This window comes from Thermobia domestica, chromosome 15 (assembly GCF_964235325.1).
Source record: "Thermobia domestica chromosome 15, izTheDome1.hap1.1, whole genome shotgun sequence".
Lineage (NCBI taxonomy): Eukaryota > Metazoa > Arthropoda > Insecta > Zygentoma > Lepismatidae > Thermobia > Thermobia domestica.
In genome coordinates, this window is record NC_137468.1 from 190,698,773 (window position 1) to 190,714,456 (window position 15,684).

The window sequence follows — 15,684 nt, forward strand, 5'->3', positions numbered from 1 at the left end:
ATATATAATTTTAAAATATATATACTGCTTTGGTCAGTTGGAGTGTTATTAGTAATGACGTATACACATGGCAATACAAGCTCTAAACCAGGGGCCGCTGGTCCTGGTTCGTTCCCAGTTCCCGCCAATTGAGCTTTGTGGAAGACCAACACCGTGTGAGTGGGTTTTTCCGTTTCCTCCCACTTTCATCATTTCACTATTACCATCATCCATCTTATCATCACCATCTCCTTTAACCTCATTGTATAATAGTGAGACGTTAAACTAAAAAAAACCCAAGCCGACTACATGTTTATTATTTATTATCTCTCGTTATGGCAACGTCGCTTTTTTTTATTTTGATCAACGACAACAACTATCCTCGTGCAATTACAGTGCACACATGCTTGAACACCGAGCAATCATTAAATATTTGGTGAAGATGATTATGAAGGCAAAATAAATACACAATGATATGAAAAATATTGTAGAAGACTCGGCTCCGACAGTTTCAACTGTTACCAAGTGAACATTTGAGTTTAAAATGTCGTCCTGAAAGCTTGGACTCGCGAAGTGGACTATCAAAAATCTGCCACTACAGCAAACATTCTTGAAAAAGTGCACGATACGGTATTCAAGAATATAACAGATTAAAGGCGATTATGTTGCAGAAACTGTGTTTCGGGTAAATGAGAATTTTACATTTTGACCGAAGAATGTGGATGAGGAAACTGCACTAGATGAGTATCTCCACAGCCATCTGACCAAAACTGAAACAGAATGCAAATCTTTAAGGGCAACTTAGCACATTTTACGAAAAAAAAAAAAAAATCCACCTGATTTTGTGCACTGATTCATGCTCGTCGTTAAAACATAAATTCACTGTTAATCTCCAGAAATCAAACGGGAGTTAAAACAAAGGAAATCCTAATTCTCCAGCTCCAAAGAAAAAAATGGCATCAATTTTTATGGATCCAAAAGTCATCCTTTTTTACTGTTTATCTTCCACTTGGTAAACCCATCATGGCTGAATATTATGCAAAATTGTTACATCAATCATATGGAAAAAAAGAATGGGAAAAAGACTGAGTTTAATGAACTTATCTTGCATCACGACAATGCACGATCCCATACGGATGTCCTTGCCATTTCCGAAAAATCAATGAGCAAATGTATGATTTGCAGCTATATCTGCCTTATTCAACTGATTTAGTTCCATCAGGCTTCCAGCTCTTTCTGAAGCTGATAAAAATACCTAAATAGGCTTCCATATTTTTTCAAAAAGCTTACAGCATCAGTGGGGAAATAGTTTGCAGGCATGGAGAAACCTGGTTTCCGTGATGACATAAAGGTTTTATTACATCGTTGGGCTAAGTATATTCGGATCAAGAGAAATTACTGGAACAAATATAATTTTTAAGAGGTAAACTAATGCTTTGTGTGCCTTCCAAGAGCTTTTCAAATGACTCTCATGTTTCTACAGAACAACTATCGAGACACAAACGAAGGAAAAATTCCAACAAAGAAGGGAAAGAGACCGAAAACTTTTCAAATTCTGCTATATTTTCTGCTTTCAGAAAACTCATTTAGGAGTAACTTGGTGGAAGGTTTTGTTTTCCTGGAATTCCAGTGAATTAAAATTCATGTTAACAAGTCAACTAATCCAAAAATTCTAGGGGTTTCTATATGTTTTAAAAGCATATCAATTAATTATGTCTTTTTCCATGCAAAGAACGGACACCTCACGTAGTTGAAAAATGATTTGAAGACATTTCTAACGATAATTCGACTTTTTTTTACAAACTTACCTGGTGTTGCAACTCATAGATGCAAAATTGACTCTTGCAGGACGTTCAAAACACATTTTCTGCTTTGGATATTGGCACTGTGGGCCTTCAAAATTGTCCGGACAGTTGCAGCGGTTTGGAGATATACATATTCCTTGGTTTTGGCACTCAGGATTGCAGATCGCTAGACAAGTAAAAAAAAAGTTACAAATTTTAGCTTTCGATATTACGTCTTCGCCACTGAATATACACTTATTCCACCTATCTTAGAATTATTGATTTTTTTTTTTAATCAGTAGCGATTCTTAAGGAAAGTAATATTGATGGGAATTAGAGGTTTAGAGCTACAAATTAAGAGAAGAAACTCCATCTAATGTACTAAACGTTAAGAATTAGTTTGCAAATAAATTCTAAATTTTACCGAGGTGACTTCCCTCAAAAGCTGCCAATGGATGTCGGTGACAAGTACATAGTGTGAAGTTCTGAACTGTCTAACTTTATCCACTTACACGTTTTTCATTGTCTTTGAAAACACATATCTTCCTGAAGATTTTGATTGAAATCTATCAGACAGTGTTATATTTATGAGATAGTCACAAACTCGAAGTTCAAAATTACGTTTATACAAGTTTATTTCTTCGAAATTATTGATTTAGACATAACAAGTTTTCAGAATAGGCCTAATATCGTACAGTTATCAATATTAAATTATTCAGTAACACTTGCAACCAAACCAAAACCATTTCCACGAAGAAATTAAATGTTGGCTGAATGCAGAGAATTCGTGATATTCAGTCCAAACTCTTCTGCCTTAGCGAATTTTGTCGAAGAATTTGAAGTTTTTAAAATAAGCAAAACGATAATTATACTCGTTATACTCTACGGTTATGAAACATGTTCGCTCTGAGGGAAGAACGCAAAATGAAAGTATTTAAAAGTAAAATTCTGAGGCAAATAATTGGACCCATGAGGAATGGAAATGGAATATCGCAGAAACTTCATAACGAGGAACTTCATAACTTATACCGATTACCTAACATTGTATAAATATTCCATTATTTGTTGATTGAGCGACAATCACAATCTCATAGAGTATTCAATTACTTCCATAAAGACGTTCTTAAGTGAAAATGTATGAGAATCTACAAGCTATATATAAAAAAAAAAAAAGGTTTGTGGCAGATCGTGTTCTTAAAAAGTGAAATGAAATCTTTGAGTTTTACGTCCCATGGTTATGCCGGTTAGGCTAAAGGAGACGGTGATGATGAGTAATGAATGGAATGAAGAAAATGGGAGAACCCCGAGAAAACCCACGCACACGGTGTTTGTCCACCACAAAGTTCACTTGGCTGAGGCTGGGATTGAACCCGGGACCCCAAGCATCAGAGGTGAACGCTCTACCACTGAGTCACCTTCGTGTTCTGATGTTTTATGAATGTCCTAACGTGGATGAATTGTTAAGAAAAGCAAAAGCAGCAACAAATAAGTTATTTACAAAGGCCCAAGAGAGGGTTGAAATAATGTAAGAATAAATATTTTTTTCTGTATACAAGACCAGTACTTTTTCATCTATAAATGTGTAACCTATAACGTCCCTTAGAATGAGAGGATTGCTCAACAAGCACTTCTGCAGGCCTATTCTTTCATGATGTTGTTCCTAAACAACCAAAGTCACTGACCGAGCTTTTGCCGGTAGTTGAATGCTGAATCTTCTTTCAAATATCACAAATATTATTATTTTTATTGTCTATTTGAAAATTATACATTACAAATTATCCTGGTATATATTTACGACTATAGATTGATGACTATAGCTAGTTTTGGTAACAGCGCCTCCAACGTATCATATGTTCTGTCATACTATCAGACTATAAATTTCCTTAGTCACACACTAAGATATGTAATAATAATAATAATAATAATAATAATAATAATAATAATAATAATAATAATAATAATAATAATAATAATAATAATAATAATAATAATAATAATAATGTTTTTTCAACGTTATCATGTTAAATAACATTTCTGCTCGAATAAGCTTTCAATTTCTAAAATTATTTCATTTGGACTTTATATTCTAGGTCTCAGATTCAATTGAAAAATATCCTTGCATTGTTTATCTATTTTATGTATGCTATACTTAGTACTGTAAAACATCTCGGTACTTGTGACAATAACATATAATTTTAAAAGTACCAGTATATATATATATTAGATGCACAAATAGATCATTTAACTCTTGTTTAATACATAAGTAGTTTCGGTCTGGTATTTGATATGTGACACACATTAATAACACAGATAATTATATATATATATATATATATATATATATATATATATATATATATATATATATATAGATAGATAGATAGATAGATAGATAGATAGATATGTTGTATATTGTATATAAGTTTGCTTCTATGAAAGAAACTCGGTCAAAAATATTTCGTAAAACTACTATGTCCGTGTTACATTTTTTTTTTTTTTTTATTTCAAACTGATACAAGAATTTCAAATTCCAACTCATCCAGTGTTATTGAATCCATTCAATTATACTAAACTTGGATAAATTCAGGAAAGATTGATACCAAACATATAAATATATGACTTAGAGGTGAGAAGTACTAACGCATCTTTATTTTGTAAGCCATTGATTTATGGGGAACCATTTTTGTTTTCTTTGAAATGAAGTGCAATTTTAATAATTTCTTTTTCAGGCGTAACCAAATGAATGATTCTTCAAAATTTAGTTGTAATGAATGAAGTATACAAAATGGAAATATTAAATTGATGATAATGACACAAATAAGAAATTATACATAGATAAAGCTAAGAATAGCACTTTATTCATGTATTATGCACCAATATAAGACTTTGTGTTTATTATCTATTGTATTATACAGTAAACAGATAAGAAAAATTTAATTTTTCTGTATGTTTTATGTTTCTTCTTATTGTATCTTCTGTTGTAATTTTACTATGTAAATATATATAGTAGAACAATGTTAAATACAATTGTAATATCTATTCTAAAGGTAGTATTATCTCTGTAACATGTAATGATAAATAAATAAATAAAATTTTCACTATATATAAAATTACTATTAATTAAAATAAATTTGATTATCAAAATTTAAAATTATATTAAAATTTAGTTGTCACGAAGTAAGCAACATTTAAATAGATTTGAAGAAGAAATCACTAAAATCAGAAATAAGAAAATAGATTTGACGAAGAAATCAGTTAAATCAGAAACAAGTAAATATATTTGAAGAAGAAATCAGTAAAATGAGAAACAAGTAAATAGATTTGAGGAAGAAATCAGTTAAATCAGAAACTAGTAAATGGATTTGAAGAAGAAATGAGTTAAATCAGAAACAAGTAAATAGATTTGAAGAAGAAAACAGTCAAATCAGAAGCAAGTAAATAGATTTGAAGAAGTAATTAATAAAATTAGAAACAAATAAATACATTTGAAGAAGCAATTAGTAAAATCAGAAACAAGTAAATAGATTTGAAGAAGAACCAGTAAAATCAGAAACAAGTAAATATATTTGAAGAACAAATCAGTAGAATCGGAAACAGGTAAATAGATTTGAAGAAAATATCAGTAAAATCAGAAACAATAGATTAGAAGAAGAAATCAGTAAAATCAGAAATCAGTAAAATCAGAAATCAGTAAAATCAGAAACAAGAAAATAGATTTGGAGAAGAAATCAGTAAAATCAGAAGCAATAAATAGATTTGAAAAAGAAATCAGTGTAATCAAATCATTAAAATTCCACTTCATTTCAAAGGGAACAGAAAAATAATTAATTATGTAAATCAATGAACAAAAAAAAGGGTGTCGATATTCAACCAATAAATAAGCTCTATTTACAGGATAACTTAAAAACATTTCAAATTTCAAGCTTATCTTCTTCTGTATATAGAGTAGATGTGTATGAACTTACGTTCGCAATCAGGTATTCTTTCCCACTCGACGCCTCTGACTTCCCATTGGCCCTGTTCGCATGTAATAATAATATGTTCTTGTCCATTGGGGAACTGGTAGCTGGGATTACATGTTGCTTTACAACCGCTGAAATAGATATTAATAACGTATCTATTAAAGTCAGTTAACAAGACAGCAATAATAAAAAATACTTACCATGTGACAAGGTCTATATTTTGACAAGGTCTATACATCTGTGAAAATCTTATGTACGATATATTAGTTTACAAAACGCGATAGTAAGTAAATAAATATATAAGACAAATAGCTTATACATCAAAATTATTTCATTATTGTTGTACGAGGTGCGATTGGAAAGTTTCAAGACAGGCGGCGCCACTGCTCAAGAGTAGATATAATTGCCTTAGCCTGGAAGTGGTGGTTTGGTGTAATCTTGGTATGTGCTGCAAGAATCACTACACGATATCTTTGTTCACTACAGCGTAGCAACCTGTTAAGTGCGGGGTTGTACATGTGTCGTGGCGGATTATTAATTACTCAAAATTAATGCAAAACTGGAACAACGCGTTATCGATCTAGGGATTTCTGGCCAAATTCAACATTCTTGTACTTCCGCAACCCCCTTATTTTCCTGATTTGGTCCTTGCCGACTTCTACCTATTTCCTAAATTAAAATTGCTGCTGAAAGAGAAGATATTTGACTCAATTGAGAACATTCAAGCAAATACGGAGAGAGTGCTTCACACCATCACGGAAAATAATTTTTAGAAATGCTTGCAGAAGTGGAAACACCGTTGGAATCGGTGTGTTCATTCAGCGGGGCACTACTTTGAAGGAGATCCATCACAATAGCCTGTAAGTACTGCCATTTTTAAATTACAAGCCCAGTCTTAAAACTTTCCAATCACACCTCGTACAAAATATTATGGTAATTTCTGTGTCTAGATAAAATGTGGATTTGTTCAAATTGTGAACACTATTAATCAACTGTAGCATATAATTTATACTAATGACATAGTCAATAATCTATAAAAGTAAATAAAAAGAAAATCCGACCAAAGCAAAATTATTATTATTATTATTATTATTATTATTATTATTATTATTATTATTATTATTATTATTATTATTATTATTATTATTATTATTATTATTATTATTAATTTCTGTTTTATTTTTGGTACTACATCATTATCTGCACAATAATTTACACCAGACAGAGTAGATAATGTGTCTGATAAGCATTTGATTAAGTCAGATTTATTGTTTATTTAAGTTTCAAAGTAAAACCCAAAAATGTTACTTGTCTTTTGGTGTATTACTTTACAACACCTGTTGAAGCCTTTACATCAATATTCACGAACATTAGTAAATAATAGAAAAATCTTTATTTATTAAATAATTTTATGTACTATAAAGAAATTCATATTATATTATATATTAATAGGGTTACCATGTGTCAGCATTTATGCAGATATATCCACATTTTAAGAGCAAAAATTCTCGTCCGGGTACATTTTCCGAAACTCCACGCTTTGTACATATTTTCTAAAAACTCCAGGGTACAAATTACGTTCCTTGTTGATTTCTTCTTCTTGTTGTTCTTTTTTTTTAAGATTTACAAGTTATTGCATAAATTAGTTTCACACTAACATGCACTTTCAAATAACAAAATTTTACAATAATATGGAATTCACGTTTATTCAAGCGTCATTAGACTACTTGCTGCTCATAGAGATTTTTTTGTGTGTGTGTGTGTGTGTTGATGAAATAAACATATGAAAAACATCTCATGTTGCTAATTTTGACGAAATTTCCCTTTTTTCCTATTCCTAAAATTAATATCAAAAATAATACAAAATGTTTTTGTTTCCTACGGGTTCGTATCACTGTATTCCACCTCTCGCCAGGTGTTTTGCAGTATCTGCGGCGTAACGAATTTACAACTGTCGATTATTCGCTACCTTTGATCATTCAGAGCCTGCATCCTAGTTCGATAGACTTGCGCTTTTATGTATTCATAGAAATAAATCTAAGGTACAAACCTGGTAACACTGGAGGGCATGCAACGGGATCTCCTCTTTCAATCCATCTTTGGAGATTATTCTTTAAGAAAAATTCTTACTTAAAACGCGTAATACGGTGGAGACCTATGTAGTTTGAATATGCATGCCTATGGTAGTCGAGAAACTGCATAATTTCGTAACATATCAAGATATATTTTTCCCCTCCTCTTTGACTGGTTTCTTGAGAAATAGCTAAGAGCCCGATCACGGAATCTGAGGTTAAAATACATCACATGTTTAATTTGCTTGTCCACAACTAGTACTAGATTATTTTGTACAGTATGTAGTTCTATCATTGTTGTGACAGTTACTTTTCACAACTGTTAAGGTGGATCACTAGGTGTTCCCAGTGCTATGCTAAACGCTGCTTGAATAGTATGGCGTTGCCAGATAGTGTCGAGTGTTTACTAATGCCAGATAATAAAGGGAGTAATCATCAAATTCTGCTTAGATACTAGATAAATTAGTTTTCGACCCTTTACCGCTTCTCGAACTACAAAGCTAGAATCCAGGAATTTTCTTATTGTGACTACTACAGTAAACGTACAAATTTGGCAACAACGCACTATGGCGTTCTGCGCCAGTTTCGTCTTAAAATCTATTTCCTTAAATGTAAATTAATATTTAAATAAAATATGAAACGTAACACGAAAAACGATCACAAAATAAATCTACTTCGTGAGAAGATCGTTACTTCAAAATACTTTACACATACAAATAAACATTTCATAAAACGGAACACTTCTAGTAAGATCTAACAGCAAGTGCCATCTTGTGTGCTCATTGTAAAACGAATCAAATATTTCCTTTTATTTGTTACATTTTTCAATATCAAGAAACACAACCAAATGAATCAGTGTCTTGTGCTGTAGCTGAAACATTACTCTATCTTATAGTACGATATTTATAATATGTAACGTTTCATTGCGAACTAGTTAAGTCAATGAGCTAAAATATGTACTGACTTCCGGGTGGTGATCCACCTTAATAAAAGTTGAATAAATTCTCACCTGTAAGTTGAGCATGCTATTTGGGAGTTTAATGGTGCAGCTGGCATTCCTCGACAACCTAAAATGAAAGAATTGAAAATATTGATAATCCTAGGAGAAGAAATTAAATACAGCATCTTACATTAAATACGTTTAAAATGAATACACATAATCATTCAGATATATTACTAAACCTAAACAAACCATTCGAATTTCTGTTTTCGTAAATTTAAATTATTGAGTTTGTTTTGCCTTCTTCACCATTTACAGCTCTCTTGAGGAATTTTAAATATTCGAGTTTTATATTCTGATTTCAAATGTATTCTGGTTTCAGACGTTTAGAAACGAAGTATGGATCTCGGTCCTGAAATTGCGTCCGGACCTAGATTCAACATCTGAACTTTCATCCGGATCAAATCAGATCTCCTTTTACTAAGGTATGCATTTGATCTTTTGAGTAGACTGAAGGAGACAAATAGACTAGTCAATATTTGCCTTAATTTTCTGTTTTCTCCTACACTGTCAGGACTTGGATATCGGATCTAGATCCGAATTTCGAACCCAGATTTGAAATTCGAATTTCGAATCCAGATCCGAGATCCAGACAGACCCAGATCCGAGGTCAGAGATCCGGACCAGATGCAAAATCCGAGATCTAGACCCAGATCCGAGATTCGGATCCCAAGGATCCGGACCCAATCAGATCTGGATCCGGCCATCCCTAAAATATATCATGGAGGGCACTAATCTATATTATAAAATTGAAAGTGACTATGTTTGTGATTCTTAATCTCTTGAACCACCTGACCGATCTCGATCAAATTTTCAACCTAGATGAGTTTCAAACGTGAGATGGTTTTTGCCATATCATTTTGACGGTGTAACTTATAGGAGGGGGAGACATTTGAAAATGATCTAAATGACCAATATTAGTTTCCAATCTATAGTTTTCGGGATCACTGAGATGAACAGTGACACTTTCGCACCTGTTTAAATCCAAATTCAGCTCCGCAACTTGAGGCATTACTAAAGCGCTCTCTGATATTGGTCATTTTCGATCATTTGTATATATATACACAAATGATCGAAAATGACCAATATCAGAGAACGCTTTAGTAATAGTAAAAAGTAACTGACTAACAGAACATTTTACTATTTTTTAAAATTTAACCCAGTGAACCAGGTAATTGATGCTAGTAATTTCTATACAGAAGGATTGCGCTTGTTCTCCTTCATACATACAGACACATATATATACGGGGTGTTAATGAACTGTATTGACAAACTGTAAGAGGTAATTCCTCACATCAAAAGAAGAGAAAAAGTTCATGTGAACATATGGCGAAAAGTGCATAGTTTCAGAGCTAGGGCTGTCCCAAATGGCGAAAGAGTAAAACTTCAAAAGGCCCTATTTCGAATTCCAGAAACTATGGATGGTTCTTATCAGCGTAAAGAAGCCACGCATATACAATCCAAAAGTGAGTATTTCATCAATTGTCAATAGGTGTAGAGATCCCTGGTGCCATTCTCAGATATGTTTTCAATAGAGTTTTCAGATATACCGTGATTTCAAGAAGGGTCCAAAGTAGGCATGAGGTAAGCCTTGACTACATTGGACATCCAATGCTTCGGAAGGAAGGCGGAAGTGTTAGGAACAAGCAGTTCCATATTTCTTTGTGTTCGCAATAACGTGTGATGATGTGTATTTCGTCACGGTATATTTCACGTTTTCTTCACTTATAAGCGTGAAAGAAAACATCGCACCATGCGTTTTCCCGAATACGAGAGACCGTCCTGCTGACGATCCTTAACACTTCCGACATCGCGCTAAAGGATTCCGTGTTCACTGTTATCAAGGCTTATAATTTGCCTACTTTAGACCAATCATAGTCAGAGTATATCTCAAAATTCGGTTGATGGCATGTCTGGGAATTTCACCCTGTGTGGAATACTCTGTACACCCATTGAACATTAATGAATTATGCATTTTTGGATTGCGTGACTTCCTTTACACTGATGACCACAATCCACAGTTTCTGGAATTCGAAATAGCGTCTGTTGAAATTTTGCTTTTTCGCGATTTTGGACAGCCCTTGCTCTGAAAGTATGCACCTTTCGCTATAGGTCCATACGAATTTTTTATCTTATTTTGAGGTGAGGAATCACCTCTTAAAAGTTTGTCGGTATAGTTCATTAACACCATGTATATATACATATTGTGGGGGATACGCAAAGGGATATTCTACAAGTACTTTGAAACATGTTTACCTATATGAACCGCGGGTCGCAAATCAATAGTTTCTGAGTACTTTGCACATGTCTGATTTCTTTGAAATTTGCCGGCTAATGGGAGGTGCACGAGAAAGTTTTACCCTGACCCACTTCCACATATCGTAGAGCGATGGAATTTTAAGTGTGCAATACTGCATATCTACGTACATAATGTGGTAATGTACAACTCGTAACTCTGCACCGTTGGTTTGTTATAGGTTCGAACGTAAAGTATTGTGTAGTGGTACAAACTCCATTACTTCACCTCAGAAAGCAGGGTGGCAACATCGCAGAAGTACTTGACCCTAGGAAATGACTACATCGTTGGGAAGAGGTGGAATGAAGGTAGTGTGCGGTCAAGAGAAAACGCAAACTATGACAGATTTCATACCCAGGGCTATGCATCTGTCTGGCCAACATTCGGACAGTGAACGGATGCGTTGTTTTCCAGGAGGAGACACCTTTTGTCAGCATGCCACGTTCTGGGATTTCACAGAATTCCATAACGCACGAAGCAGTGAGGCATGGTATATCCAAGTAATCGTGGTACCCTTTGCCTGTAAAGCAAGTGGTAATACCCCACACCGATCCCAAATTAAAGTGATCATCACTTTGGTCGCTCAGAGTTGTGCATGGACTTCCTTTGGTTGTGGAATATCGGCATGCTGCCATTAATTTGACTAAGTTTTCCCTAGTTTTCTTCACTCCCTCCAGGCGAAGGTCGGGATGGTACCTACAAGAAGGCCAGGGAGAGTTCGTTCCCAAATCCTAGACCCACCTGAAAGACCGATGTGATCCCGGAGTTGGAGGTCTGAACCCTTGCTTGAATTATAAAAAATCCTGCGGTACTTAGGCAACAATTTTTATAGAGGTAATTGGTGAATACTTCACATTATATGCCCGTAGCCAAACTGCCTCTATAAAAATTTTGCGTGAGTACCTTAGGATTCTGAAACATGGATTTTTGGATAGGGTACATATTAGTTTCTAAGTGAAGTCTTAACTCGACTACGGTAGGTCCCATAGTTTTGGAGCTCTGTAAGTTTAAAGTTTATTTTTACATGTTTTCGGCAGCCTATAACTCAGAAAGGAAGCATTTGTGCATCCAGGTTGGTCTATACTTTTTGTGTTATCTTGGTGTCAGGAATCACCTCCCAAACGTTGTCGGTGTTGTTTTGAAACTCCTTGTATATATATACTAAGGCGTCACCGGTTGAAATATGGACCATAGAGTCGGCCAGAGTTCTTTATGGCTCTTGTAACACGAAGTTTAGTCCATAAAGGTGAGGCGAATCTCAACACGGGCGCACCTACGCGGGGGTCCACTGGTTCGGATCCCCTCCCCAAAACTTCCTAACTCAATATACATTTGAATATTTTATTAATGTTTAGCAGAAAAATGATTGTTGTAGCATGAAAATTTGATCTTACATTTCATCTGTATTCCTTCTCTTATAAAAACAATCTATTTCTATCGGTTTTTCTGAAAATATAGATGGAAGTATTTTATAATTACTAATCGTCTTTTCAAGAATAATACCCTTCAACAACGGCGCCGACTTTCCAAATTTTATGCAGGTGTATACCAATGGCGGGACGTGTTAGCCTATACAATTAGTTTTCAGGGAAGTCTCGATATTTGATTGATTTATTTTTAGTTAAAATGTTTTATAAATATTATCATAAAGGGCTTCTCATGGGCCCTACCGGGGGAGAGTAATGGTCACGGCCCTTCTCCCAAATGGTGGTTTACAAGTACCATTGCGTCCGGGGAGGTGTACAAAGTATCTCAACGTTTTCGTGGTACCTTAACACATAAAAGAGAGGTAGCCCCGTACTGTTTGAGCGGGCCTACCAAGATAGTATTCTACTCTCAAATGGCCATGTCTGTCTCCACAGACAGTCTACATCAGTCAATGGCTCTGGTAATGTACGGTGTACCTCTACCGTTATTAGAAGAAGTCCCGTATTGCTTGGATGATCCTACCGGGAGGGGAGTGACAGATTCCTGTCTGGAAGGGGACTGACCGACGACTGGGGAAGTTCCAGTCCCGGGCTCTGGCCAACGGTTTCTGAACCAGTTGAAGGGAAGAAACTCTGTAGGATATGGGCTAGCACTAAACTCAAATGGTGATTTAACACGTACCATTGGATCCGGGATGAGATATGGGAATATGTCGTCGTGTGTGTGGTACTTCTGCGCGCGAAGGCGGTTGCTAGTTGAACAATAGAGGTAGGCAGGGCCCGGACACTAGGTCCCTCGGACATTGCCTGAGGTTCCTGGATTGGGTTGGAGTCTGCCGGACTGTGGTCATACCGTGGGATTCGGTAGCATATGGGAGCTAATCCCAGAAACCTGGGTAATGGCGAGCATGTGCGGGAGGTGAGCTTGCCTTAAAACACTCGGGCACTATGCCTGCAGAGCATGGTAGGGCCTGACTCGCTAGCAGGTCCGCCTCCACCAATAGGTAATTGGTAGGCAGAACTCTAGTTCTGCCGCGCAGTGGGCGTATCCCACTCCCTTAGAGAATAGGGGTTACACGCGGGCGTCAAGGTTGAGGGACAGATCTTGACAGTGCACGTCGTGCACAGGGACTGATGTCCAAGAAGAGGAACAATGGTCAGGACACTTCAGTTAGCGGAACCTGTCCAAACCAATAGGCAGAACGGCCGTGGGCGCGCTCCCCACGCGTGCACGTAATTGTGGAAGTAGTAGACCACTAAATCCTAATGTCATAAAGGACTGTGCTGTAATAAAGTAAAACATACCGGTACTAAAACCCTATAAGGATAAGTTGGGGTTGTCCTAGCTCAGTCGGTTACACGTCTGACTTAAACGCAAAAGAAACGGGTTCAAACCCGAGCCCAAACTAAACATCTTGTGGGTGCGACCCCACCCCACCCACCTTCACACGCCAATATCCATAACCTAATTCACACACTGCTTTTATAACAAGGAAAGAAAATCTTTGTAGCAGATTGTTTATTTATAACTGATCGAATTGGGCTGGTATGATATGCTAGTATTAAACGAAGGTGTGAAAAATCATACCACCAATTAAAAATATAAAATAACTTGCTGTAATGCCCGCACTTCGCACGGGTCAGATAAAATATCTATATAAACAAACTGAACGACGAAAGAAAAAAAAACACTTATTTTACTAATGGATTTGACACTAATATCGATCATTTTGGATTATATTTACATGTCTCGGTATCCTTTCCTCCCGGTGATCCCCGGCCTACAGCTAAATGGGGTGTCTTTGGGAGTTAATGCGATCGGAGTTTCACCATTGATCTCAGCGACCGCGAAAACTATGAATTTGATATTAATATCGATCATTTTCTACTATTTTTACATGTCCCGGTAAACGTCCCCCCCCCCCCCGAGACTCCCTGGTTCGAATTTAAAAAATGCTTCGTCTTGGTCTGAGTGCCCTGGACCAAGGTATCCGTGACCAAAATTTGGTAACTTTCGGTATTCGTCTGGTCCCCAGGCCGCACACAGACAGACACACAAACAAATCCTTTATTTTATTTATATTAGATTAGATAACTTCTATTATACTCAAGTATACTTAAGATAGATCTGTACATACCGATAGTATTTCATTTCCGATTCGACCACTGTGTTAGAAAGATAGAAAATTAACCAGTTGACGAGAAGAAGAAATGATATGACGTGAAAACCACAACAGAGAGTCTAATAAACACAGAACCGGTTAGTGACGGACTTACCTATGACGCCGCCCCTAGGCACGATTCGGTCGGCCGCCCTTTTGTGTTTCGCAAATATAGGAAAAGCCTCAACGCAATAGGCGACTTTTAATTTTCCGTCATTGGCGCGCTTTTATTCATGCCTTTCTCCAAGAAAGGCATAGTGAAATAAACTGTTTTGAATTTTTATTAATATGTTTTGAGGTGAAAAATATTTAGCCATTTAGGTGAGAGTGAATATGAATAAATTAATCGCTGGACGCAATACGTAAACTAAAACCATTAGTTTACGTTGCTATTTATAGTGAGGGGAAAGTCGCGGTGTTTGCATAGCAAAGTAGAGCCAGAATTTTCTGACATAAAAACGTTGAAATATCGCTGATTTCTCTTCCCTAACACGAAATTCGACTTTATGACATCTGTAAAATATGGCCCTCGTACTTAGATAAATGTTAGAAGATCAGGTTAGTTAAGGTGCTGTTAGTGATTGAAGGTATACTGTAACAATATGGCCCTTGTACTTACGTAAATGCTAAAATTGATACAAAACGATACAAAATACTATTGCCAATATCGTTAAGAATGTTTTGATTTCGTATTACTAAAGAGAAATTAGCATTATCTTAACGGTTTGTGCCTGAATATTCTGGTCCTAATCTACCATACAAAGTCCAATGTTGACCCTACCCCTATAATTAAGAAATTTGATTAATTTATTTTTATTCATTTATTTTCCTCCTTCTATTATCTTCCAAAATATATAATATGTTTCAAAGAAATAAAATCGTAAAATAATCACAAAACATCAAAAACTGTACAGTAAGGCTAATAAATGTTACAAGTTTATTGTGCTTTCTGCATACTTATAGCAGACCATAACTTCCAGGCAGCAAAACCATCGGACTACC